Below are 21,545 nucleotides of genomic sequence, written 5' to 3'. Positions count from 1 at the left end.
GATTAAAGCTAAATACAAATATTATGACAAGAATTTTTTTTTTTGATTCATGCAAGAATGAAACAACAAACTTATGATATCATACGACCTCATATAAAAAAAATGCTTTGATATTTTGAAACAACTCAAACACAACTAAGGTTACAACTAGATGCAAAAGAGGGTGAGGTGTGTCTAACTTTTTAAAAATTTGATCAAAATACGTCTAGCAAAGCATTAGCTCAATGATTATATATAATGGATAAACTCCCTTTCAAATTTATAGGAAAAGAAGGGTTTAAACCATTTATAGTTATGATATGTCCAAAGTTTCAAATTCCTTATAATAGACAATTGAACATGATTGTGTTAAATTATATATAATTGAAAGGGAAAAAATAAAAAGTTTATTGCAAGATCAACACAAAAAGTTTCTTTGACTACTAATACATTGAACATCGATTCAAAGAATCAACTATATGTACTAACATCTCATTTTATTGATAAAAATTAGAAGTTGTATAAAAGAATTCTCAATTTTTATCCAATTACAAATCATAAAAATGAGGTAATTAGTTTAGTCATTGAAAATTACTTAGGAGTTGGGGAAGTAATAGAATTTTCACTATTACCGGTGATAATGTAAGTTCAAATGATATTATCATCAATAGTTAAAAAAAAAAAAAGATGGCTAATTGGGAATCCATTATTTTGAAAGGAGAATACGATCAAATGAGGTGTGTAGCTCATATAATCAATTTGATTGGTTATAAATTAATTTGTGATGAGAGTTAGGAATGTGATTAAATATGTTAAGTAATCCCTCTCTAAATTAAGCAAGTTCAAAAAATGTGTAGAAATTTAAAAAAAAATGAAAGCAAGAACTCCTTATATTTTGATATACCGACTAGATGGAACTCAACTTTTTTTGATGTTAAATGTAGCTAAAACATTTGAAAGAACTTTTGATAGGCTTGATGAACAACATCTATATTTTAAATTAAATCTTTATTATATAGATTGACATAATGTTTTGAATGATAATGGAGAGGTAACACTTATAACAGATGGTAAATCTAAAGAGAATTAAAGACCTTTGATGGGAAGCCAACAAGTGTAGATTGGAATAATATGAGGCTTTTTGCATCTCTATTGCAAGTTGTTTTATGAGCTAACATTAAAAATTTCAGGATCTTTGTATGTCACTTTCAAAACTTTTGCACATAAGATTAATTCTGTTAATACATATTAAAGGAGTAGCAAGAAAGTGATGATTCTTATGTGTATTCGATGGGGATTATAATGAAAAATAAATTTGACAAGTATTGGGAAGACTCCGAGAAGATGAATAACTTGCTTTATATTGTGGTGGTATTGGACCTAATCATAAATTGAATTTCATAAAATTTATGTTGATTGAATTATATGGAGATGAAAAGGGTGCAAGAGTAGGAAAGATAATAAATAACTCTATTTACTTTATACAATAATTATAAGGAGAATATGGAGCCTCAAGTTATTACCTCAAAAGTTTCATCTATTCTATAATTAGGTGACAATGACATTGTACCAAAAAATATGTGTCAAATGGATTTAAAAAGAGCTGAGTACATTATGTAATTTTGGGTGATAGACTTCGCCACAAGTTACTTTAGTAAATATTATTTATGAAATAATATATGATAATCAACTTCGGTTATAAAATTGACACAGTAAATACTATTTTAGATTTTATATATTAAAAAATATAGATTTTAATTTTAATTTTAAGTCACATTTTACTTTATAATATAATATTTATTCGATGAAGTAATAAGTCATAAAATAAATTTTAAATTTATAATTGCTAAAGTAATAAGTTTGAACCGGTTAATATTTTTCCACGTGCCCTCTTTTTCTCTAACGCACTTCACCGTTCGAGCAAAGGCGGTTCTTTTCTTCAGGCCTTCTTGAATCTAGTGAATAGCCACCGCGCACTCTTGCCGACATGGCGATCCTTCGGCTCCAACGGAGCAAAGAGACACCAAGATCCCTCACCATAACTATTCCTCGCCTCTGCGCTGCCCTTGTGCTTCTCTGGGTTGCCTTCTCTACTTTGATCACGGCTTCCCTACTCCCCTCGTCCTCTGCATCGTCAAGCATAGTCGTCAAGGTGACAACGGACAACAAGTACTTATATTGGGGCAACCGCATTGATTGACCTGAAAAGCACTGGGATACCTGTGCCGGTTTGGGCCACCAAGAGTCCAACCTCCAATGCGCCCTCGAAGAAGCCCTCTTCCTCGGAAGGCCCATAGAAGGCCTCTATTCTCATCGTTACTTGGTGGTATTGGAATTAGAAGCATTTGGGAATTTTGAAATTATGTAATTTTGGACAATTGCTCCAGATGTTAAAGTCCACTCCTTCCTGGTTTCCTCATGTTCTTGATGCATATAAAATACTAATATTACAATAATTTTCAACTCCTTTGGAGATTTCTTGATATATGTTCCTCTAATGATGATATTCTTATGTAAATGAGCTCAATAGATGTTTACTCTATGGTTCAACCATTAATATTCTTGTGGACGATCCTCTGAATCATGGGGAAATTTCTTCTTCTGGTTCTTGAGCAGAACATGGAGGGTTCCTTCCCTCAAATTAACATCAATGGCTGAACTGTTATGAATTTATGAGAAATTGGAAGGATACATACAACACCGAGTATTAGATGAAGGGGAAAATCTATTAACATAGTTTAAGCAGAAAAGAAATGTGGTAAAAGTGAAACTTTATAATAAAAGTGGGTGCACTGACACCTCTCAAATCTCATGTTATTAGAAGACTTCTAGATTATGAAGTAGAATTTTATGGACTAATAATTTTTTTTACTAAACATTATTTTGTTTTATCTTATCATATAGGTATGAAGTTATAGTAGCTTTAATCCTGAATGATTAAATCTTAAACACATTTTCACTCGTACTCAGTTCCTTTACATTATTTTGAAGTTAATAGAAATTAAATTCTTCATACTCTGAAGTCATAGTAGTTATTATTAGTAATAGCTCTAGAGCCAATTATGTGATGATTGACTAGAGACTTTTGTATCATATTCTATTATTAATAAAGGTAAGAGTTTTAGTTATTATACTTACTTTATATTTGTGTCAAATAACTACGTATAATAATCTCCTTAGGTAGCTAGTTTTAATCTACATCATATCGATTGTTTGAGTCGATAGTGAGATGATGTAGAGAATACTACTCTTAATCATTCCTAGTCAATCATTAATATTCAAGGATGATATTAATGCGTTGAGACTAGCATATAGGTCAACTGGATGATTTGATCTCACAAGTCATGGATATGGGATATCGAGTTGACACATGGATATACATTAGAGAATGTATACTGAATTGATCGGTCATGAGAAAGTTTCATGGATCGTTATATGAGTGTCATAAACTTTCTCATGTGACTATTGGTATGAATAGTCCTTTGACCTAAAGTCACTACAGTTCCCTACATAAAGAGTTATGTACTTTAGTGTCGTCAAACGTTACGGGTGGACTATAAAGGTGATCACTGGGTATATAACAAATTATTGCAGAGGATGTGAGTGATGTAGATGAGGATCTATCCCTCCCATATGATGGGAGTGATATTTTGAGGCCTCTTGATAGAGTAGAACCATGAAATACATCACCATGCTCAAATGAGTCAATATGAGATATTGTGCTCATTTGCTTGAGTGAGTCTACTTGGGGATCATGAAATACAAAGATTGATAAGAGGATGACACAATCTATGTCTCATTGATCAATCTAGATATCGAAGATAGAAGAACATGGTCATACATTATCATAGTCATGAAGATTATATCGAATCTCGACATTCTTGTCACTTGGGTAGCAATGATACATTACTAGATGTCATTCATTGCTTATGTTTCTAAAATGGATTTTAGAGACATTACCAACGTTACGAGAACCTATTGGGTCACACACAAATAACATTCTATTTTGGAGATGAGTTTATTTTAGTTTGACTAAAGGAATAATTAAGCTCACTGGATGGTCAAGACTTGAGTTAGACTCAAGTTGGTTGAATTTAAGTTAGCCTCAAATTAAACCAAGTTGATGAATTTGATTCATTATGCATGATTAATGTGGATTAATCATGCATTGAAGAAGATTAGATTAAATTCATCATACAAAATTAATAAGGATTAATCATGCATTGATGAGGGAATACAAAAAACTTAAAAACCTTTGATATTTTTGGCTTGAGTATAAAAGAGTTTTTCTTCCCAAAAACTCATATTGGATGTAGATCTCTTGCCCTCTCTTCTTCTTGGCAGAGACACACAAAGAGGGTTGCTAGCACAACCAAAGGTTTCTCTAAAAAATGAGTGTTCGTGTGGATACATATAGAGGCATGAATATTTGAATGTGCAAAACATCCGACAAACTTTGGACGAGCAAGATAAGCGAAGGGTATGCTCCAAAGGTATACCCTTTTAGATAGGATTTTATAGATATAAACTTGTATGTTTTTTCTTTCGCATGGATCGCTCAAGGAATCCTTTTTCCGCTGTAATTTGTCGTTTATCATATAGGATTCCCTATAGTTGTAACCCTGAATTATTGAATCTTAAACACATTTTTGCTAGTACTCATTCTACTTGCGGCCTTGTTCTACATATATGCCTAGGGACGGATTCAGAAATTAAAAGTGGACTGTGCTAACTTTAGATATGAAAAAGATGAATTAAACATCAAAATATAATGAATAAAAAAATCTATTAATTTTTTATACTAAATTATAAATTACAAATATGAATCTAATTTTTTTAAAATTAAATTAGAATCTAAAATAATCAAATCTTAAATCAACTTTATAGGATAAGAGAGGTTCGAAACCACAACCTTAGGAGAGATGAAATCCACTGATTGCCAACTGCGGCATCAACTAATTCAATAGTATTTTATCAATGATAAATTATTATAAGATTGGTAGGGCTGGGCTACAGCCCAGGACAGCCCCCACGTGGATCCGTCTCTGTATATGCCATTGTTTGTCATGGATTATGTAAATTTAGTATTTTTGATGTTCTTTGTGGATTCATGTTGACCAAGTTCATGTAGACAACTCTTGCAACATTCAACTTCTTGAATGAAGCAGCACAAAAACTTCTTGAATTGTTTTCCCTTCTTTTTATTTAGTAAATAGTGGGCAAGCTTATGCTGATATACTCTTATAATTGATTTTTTTTTATCTTTTCCTTTTCATTAACTGACCAAATCTGATAGGTTGAACAGTGGTTTCACTTCACTTTGCTTTTTTTTTTAAATATCTTTTTTGTCTTCAGTAGCTAGATATTGTCACCTTGATACTAAATCTACTGATAAATTGAATGATGCACATTTCTCCTCTATATGTTTGTAAATTAAATAGCATTTTTCTCTTGTTTTTAGTTGATTGAGGCGAAATAGAGTCCGCCCCTTTTTGTGAGCTATTTTAATAATTTTAATACTGTACCATGAATTTATGAACGTTAGAAATGCCACTTCAACGCCTTATATGGAATCTCGTATAGCTTTTTTTTTTTAAAGTATCTGTGGTGCATTTGTTTATCACTTTAATAATTAAAGTAGAATTCACCACTTCAGTAGTTTTATATGGTTGATCTCATAACCATTTATAAGGATGTAAATCAAGAAACTGTAGTTGACTATGACAAAGAAGAACATTACTTCGACTTCATCAAAATTCAACCCTTATCCACTGAAGCAAGTCTGTTCCATCGTAACTAACTCAACTATATTCCAAGAGCTATATTTGTTTATCACTTCTGCAAAAGATAAAATCTGCCACTCCAGCGGCCCTATACGGTTGGTCTCACGACCATCTGTGAGGAGGTAAATCGAGAAGTTGCAGTTGATCACGATGGAGGAGGACATTGTTTTGGCTTCGCCGAGATTTGAATCTTTGTCCATTTCTACAATTCTACTCCATCGTAACCAGCTCAGCTATATCCCGAGGGATGCATTTGTTTATCACACTCATATGGTGCATTTGTCACGTCAATGACTTATATGGAATCTTGTATAGCTTCAAATGCACAATCCAGATTAATTATCCTTTTTCTCTTTTTATCTTTCAATTAGTTTCTTGGAGAGAATTCTTATCCTGATTATCATTTATGTATTTACTTGTCTTTAAATCTTTACATTTACATCGGTTCAATTAATGCAGTTGGTTTATCTCTAAGATCCTGTCATGATAACTCGATTTTTTAGGTGGGCTACAAGCTCATGTCCTTTGGATTCTTTCAAGTAAGGTACCTGTGATTTTGGACAACTCAAAGGCGTGGTTGCATATATTGTCAACAAGTTTGAAAGTAAGAAGAAAAGGAGTGGTACATGTAAATGGAATTAGCAGGAGTGATCTCAAAGAAAAGAACTAGTACTCAAATGTGCTACTCAAAATGTCATCATGATTAAAATCGTTAATTACTTTGCTAGGTGATCTTTGATTCTTCAAGCTCTAGTCTTGACCATGATGAGCATCCAAGTTTATGGAGTGCAAGGATCGCACGGTTGGAATACAATCAAAGTCTTATATTGGAAATATATGGAAAAGATCCTGGGGTTATAAGATGAAAAATATCTCATTGGTACGAGATCTTTTGGGTAAAGCTCAAAAATAAAACCATGAGGGCGTGGGTCCAAAGTGGACAATATCGTACCATTGTGGAGATATATATAGATTCCATCGGATCTAACAGTGGTATCAGAGCGGATCCATGTGGTGGGAGTTCCTATTAAGGGGTCAATAAGGGGTCCGTTGGGACGGTTAAGGAGACGAATCCGTTGGGATCTGTACCAATAAAGGGGGTCCATTGGGACTGTTAAGGGGGCGGATCCGTTGAGATCCGTACCAATAAGGGGTTCGTTGGGACTGTTAAAGGGGTGGGTTCGTTGGGATCCATATCAATAAGGGGTCCGCTGGGACTGTTAAGGGGGTGGATCAGTTGGGATCCGTACCAATAAGGGGTCCATTGGGACCGTTAAAGGGAGTTCCCTGTGGTCCTTTGTTTGAAGGGTAGATTGTTAGAATACAATCAAAGTCCCACATTAGAAATATATGGAAAAGATCCTGAGGTTATAAGATGAAAAATATCTCATTGGTACGTACGAGACCTTTTGGATAAAGTCCAAAAATAAAATCATGAGAGTGTGGGTCCAAAGTGGACAATATCATACCGTTATAAAGATATATATGAATTCCATCAGATCTAACAGACAACTCAGTTGTGCTACCACATGATTTTCTTCCTATGATGGCTTCTAGAAGATTAAGAAATGTGACAGATAATGTATTGGTTTGCCAATGTGTTATTTGACTTGCAAACTAGATGACTTATAATTTGTATCTCATAATACTAGTACTCTTCGAGTCGAATTCATTTTTTTTTAAGTATTATGTTTTATGACATCCAATGAATAACTGGTGTTGGACTTATGACTTAGTTGCTAGAAAAGAGTTGTAAACATATGACCTGGGGATATGTGATGACTTTTTATGGCTGACAAAGGATGCATGTCAAGATACTACTAGAAGTGATAAGATTTAGTGGATCCATAGACTGACAAATATGAACTTGTTGGATCCCACACACAAATTAGACAAGTATAAAAAATAATAGACCAAGTTTTTGTGGAGTGTCCGATGACAGCGGGAGAGCTATAACCAGGCTATATGGGGTCATTTCAAACTATCAATCGTAACATCAGAGGATTATTAATTTTATTTTGAGGAAACCTGACGAGGTCTAATTGGATATTTTGGTTAGAATCTCTACAAATGTGTAAACATTGAAGAATAATTAGGAATCCATAGTCAATCGACATAATCTCGAGGAATCCGAAATCCTAGGATCGTTTTCCCAAATTCTGTCACTAGTTGATTTTACTTCGATTGAGGTTTAGGAGTTCGACTATACTCTCACTTTCCCCATCTCAACCAAAATTACATGATCTCTCCACTCTTCTTTTGTTAGTTTAGTGATTGATTCCTTGGTCCTTGTGGTTCGATATCTTTTATTACTTGACGACATTCCGTATACTTGCGGATGCCCATCAAGTTTTTGGCGCCGTTGCAGGGAAATTTAAATCAAGATGGTCCGGGCCTTTCAAAATTCTTAAAATTTATTCCAACAGAGCCGTAGATATACGGGATAAAGAATATGGCATAAACAAAGTGAATGGGCAGAGATTAAAGAGATATTTTCTCGGAGTGCCTTTTAAGGAGAAGGAGGATTATCTACTTATTGAGCCGAGGCCACCGGATTCATGCAAATAAGGGGTCGAGCTAATAACCATAAACAAGCGCTTCTTGGAAAGCAACCCAAGGGGTTTTAATTTCTTTTCTTATGTTCATACATTTCCTTACTTGTATAGTCTTTTGTTCGTTTCAGTAAATTGCTAATAAATTTTCCTATTTTTGCAGGAAATTTACAAAATTTAAGATTGATAAAGTTGGGTTGTGTCTCATAGGCACGACCATGCCTCCTAATAGGAAGGCCCCAGCTTGAGGCCGTGTCTAATGGACACGACCGTGTCTAATAACAGAGCAGGGACAGGCTCAGGTCGTGCCTACCAGGCACGACCGTGTTTCTTCAAACGAATAACAACCCCCAGGTCGTGCCTCAAAGGCACGACCGTGTGAGTTTTCCCGAGGGGCAACTTCCTCTACCTGTGCCTCATAGGCACGGGCGTATCAATTTTCCAGAGAAGCAACGGGCTGGAGTCGTGCTTTATAGGCACAGGCGTGCTAATTTTTCAGAGAAGTGAATGCCCTGGGCCGTGCCTTATAGGCACGGGCGTGCCATATTTTTCAGAAATGCGACTGCCCTAGGTTGTGCCTCATAGGCACGACTGTGCCTCTCAAGGGTATAAAAGGGACACGGTCGTGCCCTAACCCTCACGCACCCCGCCGCGAAGCACACGGCCGTGCCCCTCTCATTCCCCCTTGTTATTTCCTCTTCTTGCTATTTCTCCACTTTTTCTTCCCCTTGCATTCACAAGGACTCATCAAGGCTCTCTTTGCAGTAGAAGAGATGTCGAAAAAGCTTGGGAAGATGAAGGAATCAAGGAAGGCGACAACAACTAGAGGAGGAGAAACTTCTTGTCAAGGTATGGATTCTAAGTTTGGTATTATTTTCGACAAGCAAGAACATAAACATAGATTTGATGCATTAGTTTGTCGAAGAATCTCATGTACCAAATATCTAGATTGGGACACTTTGAAAGTGTTAGGTTTAGATGATGATGTTAACTTGTTATTAAGAAGGATAGGATGGAAAACCCTCATGGAAATGAATTACCCTACATACCCAAAACTAGTATTGGAATTTCTTAGCACTCTTGAGATTGAAAGTAAAAGTGGGGATGGAAAGATATGCTTTAGGTTGTTTAACGAAAACTACACATGGAGTTTTAACAATTTTAATGCTACCTTTGACTTGCCATGTGGTGGTAACAGGGAAATACCTAGAAATTTTAACCCACAACTGATATGGAGTGAAGTAGGGAGTGAAGGCATGTTCCATCCCTCCTCATCTAGAACTTCTGGTGTAATTAACCCTGTATTTAGATATATCATTTTATTGATGAAGCACACTATCTTCGGAAGAGGGGAAAACAACAAAGTGGTGTGTCGTGATGAACTCCTCTGTTTATGGGCCATGTTAGAGGAGTACAACATCGATACTGGATATCATTTCTTGCTTCATTTAATAAACATGTCACACCCTCACTACACGAGCCCTATTATTCTAGGAGGACTGATTACCAGAGTGGCACTAATGCTAGGATTGGACTTAGAAGAAATGGAAATGGAAAAGGGAAATCCTAGATTGGATATTGATTATTGTATAGCGATGAAGTTAATTCAAAGAGATAACAATGGCTATAGTCTGCTCTTAAATGATCACCATCCTATAAGACTACCTAATACCCAATTGACAAACATTTTAGATCGAAAAAATTAGAGAATGAGGGAAGCCATTGAAACTCCCATGCCAACAAATGCCACACATACATCTACAACCTTCATAAAAAGGTCCCTTATAAGAACATTTGATTTCACATCATTTCATTCTATCCTTGATACTTTACAAACCAATCATAAAGCTATCAAAAATCTTTTAGAACAACATGTTGTAATGAGTGAAGATCGGTTTAACCAATTACGACAATTGTTTGCTAAAGACAAGGAAATATTTAAGATTGCCAAGGACTTCATCGAACAACAAAAGGAAGAATGGAAGAAAAGAGAGGACATTAAATCATGGATTTAAAATGATGGAAGATATCTCCATTGGTATGAGGCCTTTTGGGGAGAGCCCAAGAACAAAAACATCAGGGCTTAGGCCCAAAGTGGATAATATCATGTCATTATGGAGATATTTTGATTCCATCAGTACTAACACTTTATTTTGAAATTTGCTTTAAGAATGCATGGTAAATAACATGTCAGAAATCATCATAGTCACCTTAGGTGTTTGTTCTCTTATAAAAATGCTAGCATGTTCCTTATTTGGATGATGATTTTGATACTAGTGGTTAATATCCCCAAAACTAGATCTTTTCTTATCTAGTTTAAGGATCTCTTATACTATTGCCTAATCTAGGAGGTTGATTTATCTTTGAAATTAGTCATGATTCATGAGATTTGATTAGTACTAATGTTTCTAGGGTGATCTTCCATTGCATTTTGGTTACTAGACCAACTCAAGTCATGTAAACTCTTTTGAAAAGATCTTGAATCCCTAAAAACTTTTTGCTGTTGGTGCAGGGAGCACCAGCAGATCGAACCTTAGTTTTGATAATGACACTAGGTTCAAGTTAAGTGTGTGTTGGACTAATGATATTAATCTAAGTGTGCAGGGAGCACAGGTTTGACCTAAGTCCTAGTGGAAGCTAGGCATTGGAAAGTCCTGATCTGGAGGATCAGGCAGAAGCCTTGGCAGAGTCGAAGCACCAGGTGAAGTCTGGGCTGGTCTGGAGGACCGAGCCGCAGCAGAAGTCTGGGTTGGTCTGGAGGACCAAGCCGCAGCAGAAGACTGGACTGATCTGGAGGATCGAGTCGCAGCAGAAGACTGGGCTGGTCAGGGAGGACCGAGCCGCAGCACAAACCCTGGGGGCTGAGGACAGAGCCGAGCAAAAGTCCAACGAGTCAGGAGGACTCGGTTGGCAACAGGTAAATTCTCCTGAGAGGAGTGGGTGAGGACGCGTTCCCAAGGGGAACAGTAGGCGTCGGTCTAACCCAGGGTCTCACTGGAGACCTGAAGTTAAGACCCAGAGGAAGTTCCAGGAACTAACTCTAAAACATTTATTTTGCATATTATTTCACTAACACTTTTGCAGGATTGGAAAAACTGAATAACGCAGACTCCGGGCAAAACTGGCTAAGTTTTGCTGTTGGAGTCGACTCGACTGAAGGCTCGAGTCGACTCGAGCTTAGTCAGCCAGCATTCGGAAGTCAGCGCGATCAGTTCTCCGCCAGATGGGACTTGAGTCGACTCAAGGTGACTCAGAAGTCGACTCAGAGTCAAAATCTATCCGGAAGACTCCACATCAGATTGGAGTCGACTCGAAAGGTGACTCGAGTCGACTCAGATAGCGGATAACGAGCGGGAAAGCAAAAGCTATCGGGAAGAGGCCACGTAGGACTCGAGTCGACTCGAGATCCCATTGGAGTCGACTCGAGTGCAGTATAAAAGAACATCTCGAGCAGCAGCTAAATACAATAATTTTCCAACGATTCCTCTCGTGCTATTCTCGTGACGTCGGCGCCCTATTCGTTCCCGTGCATCCCAAGAGCCGCCGCTACGCCGAGTCGCCAGAATTTGAAGATCCAGTACGATCCGACATCGATTTTGGTAACAAGAACTTAAGTTGTAATTTAATTTAATTGTTGCCAAATTTGAAATTGATTTTTGTAATCGCTAACTTGAGTCCGTAAGGAGCAAGTTGAATTTAGTGGATTGCCCGCAAGAAACGATCAAGGACCGTGGGCCTTGAAGTAGCAGCCTTGGGCTGTGAACCAAGTAAAAGAAAAGTGTTCTCTTGTTTTTGTCTCTTTTCTTTTCAAGTTAATTTCGCTTCCGTGTTTTTGCTTCCACTTAAATAATCAAAAATCTGAAAAAGCGTAAACACGCTATTCACCCCCTCCCTCTAGCGTGTTTTCTCGATCCTACAATTATATCATGCATGTGTGTGTGGCGAGTATTGTAATAATTATTTATAATTATTATTTTTCCTCCGCTGTACATGTTTATGAAATGTGTAAATACGCATAACGCACCGGGTCGATATCCTAACAACTATTTCTTAAATTAGTTTTGTCTAAGGAAATAGTCGTTAATCTAATTAAAAATGTCTTTGTGCCTTGCCACGACTTGGAAATCGACTTGTCATAATTAATTAAAATATGAAAGACCATCTCACACAACTCAAAAGGCTAACATATTTGATAATTAGAATGGGTGAGATGTCAGAATAACTGAATTAACAATTTAATTAACATTTTTCTCAACAAGTAAGTTCATGAAATCATATTTATAGGAACCAAGAAATTGTAGATAGAATAGAACTATTTTATACTACTATATTATGTACCTCTTTTATTTTCCTTGGAACTAGCCTAGTTAGGCATTACCTTAGGATTCATACACTGGTAGCATTGGCATCTCACAACATAAGCCTTGTGCTTATAGTTGTCTTTCTCATGTTGCAGAGCCACCTCGGAGTCACTAGAAATGGAGGCAGCAGGAAAGGGCTGACAGTGATGTGTGTGATGGTGACATGACAGAAGTTCAAACGGAAACTTACGAAGCTTTCGGAGAATTTTTCCATCATTATCGGAAAGGTTCCGATCGATTTGTCCTAAATCGGCGGTCAATGATTGACCACGAAAACTACATCGGGAATACGATTCTCGATGATAGTTAGAAAGCCCCGGAACGATCGCGACACACGTTGTTGCGTGGTTTCCGGAATAAGGCTTCTCTCGATTCGATCGTCATCGATCATCGGCTAGTACCGAAGACGATGACGCGACTCGTGGCTTCCGAAGCCGTCCAGACGGGAGCTTGGCGTGGATCACCAGTAGAGGCGGGACTCGACGAGGACCGCTCGATTGATTCAACACATTCAACATCGTCATCGCGAGGTACACGTTTAGAATAATTTTATTCTGTAAATTTTAATTGTGCAAGTAGAATAATTTTATTCAGAAAAATTTTAATTTCCTGTCATGCCTTGTACACATGTTATTTCCTGTATTGCATGCGTGTGTTGTGATAATAATTAGTTTTAATTATCTGTTTTATTTCCGCTGCGCACGTTTACGAAACGTGTAGAACACGCGCATTGCACCGGGACGATCCCAACAGTGGTATCAGAGCCAGATCGTGCAAGGCCTACGCGTAAAATTGTTTACGCGTAGTAGTTAGTCGTGGATCTAATTTAGGAAATTTTGATATTTTAATTTAGAATTTCTAATTATAGAAATTTTCTAATTTGTTAGAAAATTTCGATTAGGAAATTTATTTCCTAATTAATTAGATTTTCTTAATTAAAATTTTATTTCCTAAAATAGAGAAATTTTATTATTTAATTCAGAATTTCTAATTATAGAAATTTCTAATTTGTTAGAAAATTTCGTATTAGGAAATTTATTTCCTGATTAATTAGATTTTCTTAATTAATAATTTTATTTCCTAAAAGAAAATATTTGAGATTTAATTTAGAATTTCTAATTGTAGAATTTCCTAATTTGTTAGGAAATTTGGATTAGGAAATTTGTTTCCTAATTAATTAGATTTTCTTAATTAAAGATTATATTTTCTAAAAATAAAATATGTGATTAGATAAGGAAATTTATTTCCTAATCTAATTAAAGAATTTTGATTTGTGAAATCAGATTCTTTACCATATTTTATTAAATTAGATTTACGACAACTATGGCTGGAAATAATCATAATTAGTTGCATTAATTATGTCATGTCATATAATTTGTCATGATTAGTTGCATTAATTATGTCATGCCATTTATTGCCATGTCATGTAGATAATTAATTGTTTGCATGAAAAGAGGATGAGACCTGAAATCCCTTAAAATAATTAAAGCTAACACCTTCCGATAATATGGTTAGAACCGGAGTTTAATTTCTTGTTTGGGTTGTTGGACTCTCTCCAAGCCCGGCCTGAAATTAAACATGTTAGAACCATCGAGATATGATCTCACGATTATCGGGCTGGCTTTAACTTGAAGCGTTGATTTGTTGGACTCTCTCCAAGGTCAATGCGGATAGAGGTGAAGTCGGGTGTTATACATACGATGTATACGTGTTAATGTGTTAACAACCCGATGTTTATGCGACCATTCAATTAGTTGATAGCATAATGTGATAGTTATGTATACGTGATACATAATCGGTACATGCTACCTACCATTATAGTTAAAAATAGCTTGTTGGACTCTCTCCAAGGTTATTTTTATCTATTAATGGATATCAACCCATTTGGAGAATACCTACCATCTCCCGAATTCAAAGTAAGGGCTTTTGAATTCGTAAAATAAATGGGATTAATTAATGTATGAAAATACATTACAAATCATCTCTCTTATTTACTCGACTGTATTTCTAGATTTAATTGATTACGCATGTTGTCTTTTATTGCGCATAATTTAGGATACCAATAATTTGATTGACCATAGTTTTAGGATGTATAGGAATTTGAGAATTGTTCTCAAAATCCAAAATTGTAAATTTTATCTAGAGTCCATAAAAGGAAAGTAGACATCTGATGTCTCTTCCGCTTGTTGTAATTTCATAATTGAATGTAATATTGTTTCCTCGTCCACTCGTATATTTGATACTGAGTGTGGCTCGTATATATGGATAATATAGAGCCTAAGGAACAGTAAAGACTCGTTTGAAAAATTATTACTATGTTTGGTTTTAATAAAGAATATCCATTTCTATTTCTTGTTTAAATAGAAACGGGTCCTATTTGATTTTAGGCAACAATTGTTGTTACCTAATTTGGAATAGAGTTCTTTATGAGACCGGAACATTAAGTAATAATGTCTACGTGTTAGATATTTCCAACGAGGCATTCAATATCGAAACAAACAACAAGCGTGCTCGAAAAGATAATCAATTAACCTCCTACTCACGAAATTATCGTCTTGACTATATAAGCAAGAAACGCATGACCGAACTCCAAACGGTTGGTAGTTTGGAATCATTTGAATTACATTCATTTGATATATGCGATTCATGTTTTATAGGCAAGATGATTAAATCACCTTTTTCTGGAAAAAGGTGAACTAGTGGGAGAGTTGCTTGGCCGTACACATTCCGATGTGTCTGGTCCAAAGTTAACTCAAACACGAGGAGGTTATAACTACTTCAATACCCTTTATCGATGATCGTTCATGATTAGGGTATATGTATTTATTGAAATACAAATCTGAGAACTTTGAAAAGTTCAAAGAATTCAGAATTGAAGTAGAAAACAGCTTGACAAGAGTATTAGAACACTTCGATCCGATCGAGGTGGTGAATACTTGAGTCAAGAGTTTCAGGATTATCTTAGAGACAATGAAATATTGTTTCAATGGACTCCGTCGTATACACCCGAGCGTAACGGGGTATTGAGAGGCGAAACCGAACCTTGTTGGACATGGTTAGGTTAAAGATAAATCATGCAATTCTTCCAAGAACATTTTAGGCAACGCACTTGAGACAACTGTTTACTTGTTAAACAGAGTCTCGATTAAGGTAGTCTCTGCTACTCCATACGAGATATGGAATAGTAAAACCTCGATTATCTTATTTGAAGATATGAGGTTGTCCGCTTATGTGAAGAGGACTGTATCAGATCAGCTGGAAGCTAAATCTGATAAATGTCTATTGGATACCCTAAGGAAACGAGGGGTTACCAATTATAGTCTCCCGTGGAACAAAAGTGTTTGTTTCACGTCGTACCGTATTCCTGGAAGAGCTACTCTTGCAGGAAACAGTGGGAGCTGAGTTAGAACTTCGTGAAGTTCAAAAGACTCAAATAGACATAAATGAGACACCTAGTCGCGAACCACAACCGATTGCTCATAGTGATGAGCTATCGGCTGAACCTATTGAGACACAACCTCTTCGTGGATCCAGTAGGACACGTAATATTCCAGAGAAATATAGATCTCTCGTAAGTGAATCAGATTACGTGTTACTCATCGAGCATGAGTAAACTACTGATCATGAAGAAGTTCTGAAAAGTTCAGAAAGGGATAAATGGTTTACAACCATGAAGTCGGAAACGGATTTCATTAATGCCAAGTTTGGAACTCGGTGGAATATCCGTTTTGATGAGGCAATCAAAGAGTTTGATTTCTCACAAAATCCGACGAACCCTTTGTGTATAAAGAGGTTAGTGGGAGTGCGATCGTATTCCTGTAATTATATGTTGATAACATATAGTCCGTGATTTCCTTCGTACGCCTCCCTCTTCTCTCCCGCACCATTTTCGTCCCTCTCCCGCTCTCGCACCTCTAGCTCGTCTTCTCCCCCGCGCCGCATTTTCGTGCCTCTCCCGTCCCCTCTCGCACCTCTAGCTAGTAGCTACTCTTCTCCCGGCCCCCCCTTTCGTGCCTCTCCTCTTCTTCCGCCCCTTTCGCACCTCTAGCTCTTCTTCGCTCCGCTGTGAAGAGGCGAAGACGAAGATAGAACGGAAGTCGCATCCGGTGCTCCTCCAGGCCCGTGCTCCCGTCTAGGCCGTGGTCGCGGAGCTGAATACGCCGGCACCACCGACGTCGCCTCGTCCTCTGCCGCTTCTCTCGCCTCCCCTCGACCTAGGGCTTCCTCCTGCCTTTCCTCTCCCGTTCGCTTGTCCGGATCTTCATATTTGCGGGAGTTGGAACCGGATCATGGAGGGGACCGGGAAGTAGACTCAAGCTCTGTCCTCTGCTCTTCTTTTCTTGGCCGCCTTCGTCGTCCTGGGGACGGGATCGCCTGCTTGCCCCGTGCCCTCGGTTGGGGACTCGATCTTGGGTCTCCCGGCCTCTTGCTGGGATTTGGATCCGGCGATGATGCGTGCTAACTACTGGATCGACGTCGTTGAGGTGCTGAAATATTCCCTTTTTTACATAAATTTATTATCGCGTGTTTTTTTCCACCTCGAATTCTAGTCTTATTTAATTAGGGTTCCTGAGAAAACATGCCCCATCTGGAATATTGTTTTAGGTATCGAAAGAACATATGATCCTGAAATAAATTAGGGATTTTCTTTTGTCGCACTACAGATTTGATAGCAAGCGAAGTATATGAGAATCCCACAAGCAATTTTGCAATACCTGCATCAGTTAACCCATATGTAATGAGCGTAACAGCAGATGCTTTAATGAAAATAAAACTAGCATTTATGCCTATTATCTATGCTAGATTTTCGTACGTTTCATGTATCAATCCGTACCAAATATTTGGCCTACCATACTATAGAAAAGGATTATTTCTTGCATTTTTTTCTAGTAATTGGGATGGTCTCACTTCCTCATTAGAGATTGATGTCTAATATCCGCCTTTGCCTTTAAATGTTTTTCTACATCTAAGCAATCAATGAGTTAGATGCACATCCTCCTCATTGAGTCAATTCCTTTTCTCATCCAACACTATTGTCAAAACATGAAAAATTAGTATATGTTCCACAAAACAGGATAAATTGCAACCTGTCTTTTCTACCAATCTAAAACATTTAACATTCATATATAATGTTACTTGATTTCTTATTTTTATTAGAAGCTTAATAAAAAATTTAACTATTTACTTCATAATTTAAATTACTGGGTCTCTGCTATGTTGATTTGGAAGATTACAGTTCAATGATCTAAGTATAGATGAGAGGTTATAAGAGTGATAACAAGTTGATGGTGCAACCTAAGTATAGACAAGAGGCTATAAGAGTCATAAGAAGTTGATGGTTGTAAATCTTAAACCTACTTAAATATTACTATATGTCTCATAGTATAAAATCACATTCTACTTGATGATTTTTTTTGTTGATTGTTGAGAATTTACATATTCTCATATTATTCAAATATATGTTACAACATCCATTCTATTTTATTCTGAATCTAAAACTACAGCTACACAAAATGAATCACATGACTGAAATATCACACTCTAATATATATATCCTGTTTTTTCCTATGGTGGTAATTATCTCTGCTAAGTTATTATCATTTTTATATTCATTAAACAAAGTACTAATATTACCAAACACTGTAATAATAAAGGAGAAGTGGGACACTAAACAATAGCAATATCATTAGCAGAATAAAATAATTCCAAAACATTGCAAACTTTAACAACACTAATCGAATTCATCAATATTATTTTGAGGTAATCTATCGCATATTAGTTTTAGAAAGTCCAACTCTAACCATTTGTACTAAATTATAGCAAGTAAAATTGTAAACTATACCTCGCAAAGAAGAGTGGACAATGTAGATGAGAGTTTGGGATGAAATTGGTGGTTAAGTATTGATGGTAAAACAAAGAAAAATAACAAGAGATCAAGAGAAGATTATGGGAAAATATTGTGAGAGAATCACATTGAGTGCTTAAGAGTTGAGAGTTTGAGATGAAGATGAATGTATTTAGATGAGGGATGAGTTGAGGTGGGTGGGTTTTTATAAAGAAATTTTGATATTTTTTATAGATTTTTTTTTATTTACAACCAAATGATTGTTACAACCTTGTGATTTTAATAATTTTGGCCATTTGTAAGGTTATTAGGGAAGTTGAATGAGAAAGTTTAGAGATAAATATGGCTGAGACCACGCCCAACACATGGGATTGCACCTTGCTGCATGGCATGCAACCAGCCATACATAGTGATAGGCACAGTTGACCTAATAAGTTGGTCCATCCTAGGTTGTGCTGACTTGTGCGCAGGCTGACATGTTTGATACTACTAATAGAAGCTATGCTATTTGTGAGCATAAACTATAAGTTTTACATTCAATTAATGCCAAGTGAAAAAATAAATAAATCTTGTTGTCGATACAATTGAAGATGAACATGTGCACTTATTAGTAAAGTTTGATAAAAAATTTAATATTCTCAAGCAATTTAGTGTAGCTTTAATAGCTAATAAAATGAAAAAATAGATTGAAATATGGTATAATAAAAAATAGATTGAGATACCAACCCCTTTTAGAGCACAGAGCTAAAACTCTATAGCATAAATAATTCATTTATTATTTTATTAATTTAGTACAAGTAGTCATATAATCTCTTTTGGAGCGTGGAATCAATGGAGTCAAATATCTATGGTATAAATAATTCCTTCGTTGATTTATTTGTTAGATATAAGTAGTTATGCTTTATTTTTTTAAAATTTCACATGTATATGTTCTTTCTTGTTAATTAACTTATTATCAACAAGTGTCAACAAAAACAATCTAAGATAGGAAACACTATTAAATATGAAAAGGGCAAACAACATAAAAGCAAGTCACAAGTAATAAGAGTGGAATAGTTTCAAAATCAGGCTCTTTTTCAAGGACACTTCCATTGTTTATTTTCAGCAATTTAATCATACACAAGGTACATGTAATGAAACAACTATAAAGCACCCACCTTCCACATCCCTACCAATCAACCCAAAATACCTTAATATGCTTCTAACAACTAAATATGCAACATAATGATTGGTTGTTAATTATGATTCTACACCGTAAATCAATCATTACAGTAGAGACACTTACTCTACACCCAATCAACATCAAAAGGGATAACTGGATTCCCAAGTTAACCCATTATAACATAAACTATAATATTGTCTTTTAAATGAATTTGCTATACTTACATTCATAACAAGGCTACGATGCTGATAAGTGGTTGTTGCCACTCCATTTCTATTGTCAAAGCGCTTTCAAAAATACTTGATCACTATCATTATTTGACTTCTCTATCGTAGATCTTTCACCATGCCAGTTCCATTGATATATTTGTTTGTTAATTCTGCTGCTGTTGTTGTGTATGGAATGCTGATCTGTTCATTGTGTTGTGATTAATTCTGCTGATGCTGTTTATGAGTAGGTATGGAATGCTGATATCCGTTGTTCATTGTGTATAAATCTGCTGCTGTTGTGCCCATATTTCTGCTGCTGATACTTGGTGATGCTAATGTTGTGTCCATACTTGGTGATGCACTTGCTGCTAAATCTGCTGCTGTTGTGCCCATATTTCTGCTGCTGATACATGGTGCTGCTAATGTTGTGATGATATTCTGTTGCTGTTGGAGGATATTCTGTTGTGATGATATTTCTACTGCTGTTGTGATGATATTTCTGCTGCTGTTGCCTTGAAACCTTTGTTATGGACCTGCTCCTGTTATGGAGCTTATATGTTGGAAGTTGTAAATTGAATTTGTGTTATGAACTTGTATAAGTTGTATGTTATCGACCTGCTGTATGTTATGAACCTGCTGTAAGAATGGTTTTTGTGTGAATATAAGTTGTATGTTTTGTACCTCTGATTGAGTAAATTTTGTAGCCAATAGTTTTGTATTTACAAAATATATTAATTCTTATTTACTGCTAAAAAAATCAAAAGACAACGCTTTTAAAAACGTTGCAAAAACCCAAGCAATTTGTAAAACAATTACAACGCTTTTTAACCGTTGCAAAATGTGTTGTCATACCTATTAAAAACAACGTTTTTAAAGCGTCGCAAAAAATGTTGTAATATTTACAACGCTTTTTCTGCGTTGCGAAGGTGTTGTCGATGTTAACAAAGACAACGCTTAAAAAGCGTTGTCGTTGAGGGACCCCTTTTACAACAGGGCCTCTTACAACGCTTTTTACCCCACAAAGACAACGCGTTTTTCGCGTTGTCTATTAACATTTTTCTAGTAGTGACACGGTGATTCGTAGATGTGTTCCAGAAGAAGAAATTGAGCTAATACTGCATCACTGTCATTCATCACCGTATGGGGGACATCATGGGGGGTGGAAAACAGCAACAAAGGTTTTGCAAGCTGGATTCTTTTGGCCGAATATATTTAAAGATGCTAGACAGTATGTAGTCCAATGCGACAACTGCCAACGAACCAGAAATATTTCCAAACGGAATGAAATGCCTCAGAATTCCATTCTAGAGGTTGAACTTTTCGACGTCTGGGGCATAGATTTTATGGGACCTTTTCCATCATCCTGTGGAAATCATTATATCTTAGTTGCTGTAGATTATGTGTCGAAATGGGTCGAAGCTATTGCTTCTCCCAAGTGTGATAGTGCTACAGTGATTAAGATGTTCAAGAAGAATATATTTCCCAAATTTGGAATGCCCAAAGTGGTAATCAGTGATGGCGGGTCACATTTCATTGAAAAATAATTTGAAAAGTTATTGGTTAAGTACGGAGTGAAGCACAAAGTAGCAACACCATACCATCCTAAGACAAGTGGCCAAGTAGAAGTTTCCAATAGGAAAATTAAGCAAATTTT

General features: G+C 36.2%; 1 pseudogene; it reads left to right on the top strand.

The window, feature by feature from the left end:
* Nucleotides 1-1,966: 1,966 nt before the first annotated feature.
* On the top strand, nucleotides 1,967-6,465 carry LOC141815127 (uncharacterized; annotated as a pseudogene).
* Nucleotides 6,466-21,545: the final 15,080 nt, after the last annotated feature.

This window comes from Curcuma longa, chromosome 21, assembly GCF_044706935.1.
Source record: "Curcuma longa cultivar G26 ecotype Majalengka, Jawa Barat chromosome 21, ITB_CL_G26_1.1, whole genome shotgun sequence".
Taxonomy (NCBI): domain Eukaryota; kingdom Viridiplantae; phylum Streptophyta; class Magnoliopsida; order Zingiberales; family Zingiberaceae; genus Curcuma; species Curcuma longa.
Note: the sequence above shows the minus strand (reverse complement) of the source record. Positions and strands in the feature narration are given on the sequence as shown.